This window comes from Neophocaena asiaeorientalis, unplaced genomic scaffold, assembly GCF_003031525.2.
Source record: "Neophocaena asiaeorientalis asiaeorientalis breed wild unplaced genomic scaffold, Neophocaena_asiaeorientalis_V1.1 scaffold96, whole genome shotgun sequence".
NCBI classification, from domain to species: Eukaryota; Metazoa; Chordata; class Mammalia; order Artiodactyla; family Phocoenidae; genus Neophocaena; species Neophocaena asiaeorientalis.
In genome coordinates this window covers 3691167-3692380 of record NW_020175831.1, presented here as the reverse complement: position 1 = coordinate 3692380, position 1214 = coordinate 3691167, and positions in this window count along the sequence as shown.

Sequence of the window (1214 nt, the reverse complement as noted above, 5' to 3'; positions counted from 1 at the left end):
TTATGATAACACCCGCAATATTCGATAGCGAATGACTAGGCTGCCAAGCAGAGCTAAGGCATGTTGAGCAAAGGTGAAGCCTCTTCGAGTTTCCAGGCTGATTTCAGCAGCTGGGGACATTGGGCATCGGGTGCATTTGCCTCAAGGTCCCTTGGGGTCCTTCTTGGTCTTCACTGGCTTTGCACTCCCATTTTCCGCTGGCTGCATGGGCCAGGCTTGCTTCTACCAGCTTTAACTCGCAGCTGAGGCCTTTTCCAGTACGGTGCACTCCTTGGCTTGTCCAGAGAGCCCTTGGTCTGATGGGGCCATTAACTCTGTCGCTAGGCCTGAGCAAAGCTACTCCTACCCCGTCCCTCCCCACCTCATCCCTCTGGACTGGACTCTGCACGCATGATCTGGCAGTGAAGACCCAGCGCTGCCTGAGCCCTAGGTCCCCGGTCGCAGGCATAGTTTGCTGATAAAAGAGGAATGCATCACAAATTCTGCCTAAGTTTGGCACCCAGGAAGGAGGATTCACATCACTTCTGGTGTGCTTCTCCATGGTCCAGGCTTCTGCTCCTAAGAAAGTCACCATCCAGGTCCATGGAGAATGCTGGCCTGGGGACCCAGACAGCTTGATTGGCCAGTCGTGGCCAAAGGCTACATTCTTTTAATCGCCAGCAGTCACCTTGGAGACTGCAGCCCTTCAAACCAGAACTCCAAGGTGTTAATCCACTCCGTGACGTGCAGGACGAGCTCCCCTGATCTGATGTGGAAGAACAGAAAAGCCAGAGCCACCGGCCGGGAACAGCGGGGCACACCGAGGCAGCGGACTAGCAGCGTTCCTCTGCTCAGCGCCTCCAGGGGCGCACGGGCCGCTGGCGGGTTCGGAGGTCTGGCGAACAGGGTGGCGGGCGGCAGCGCTCCCTCGCTGGGAGCAATGTGGCAGTCCCCGTGACGGCTCCTCCCGGAGGGTTAAGGATCCTCCTTTCCTGCCTCCGGTCCCAAGACCCCTAGCTACCCCGTGACTGGCGCCCGCCCCAGCCTGCAGCCCGCCTCGCTGTCCCCGAGCCAAGCTGGAATTGGTTAGACCGCCAGCTCCCGCACGGAGACCACACAGGCGCCGCCGGAGGGCAAGGCTGACCAGCGCGCTGCGACTTCATTGTGTGAGTTATGGCGACCAACTGGGCGGCTCTGGGGAACGCAATCGGCCTCTTCTTCTTGCTCTAGGGCGA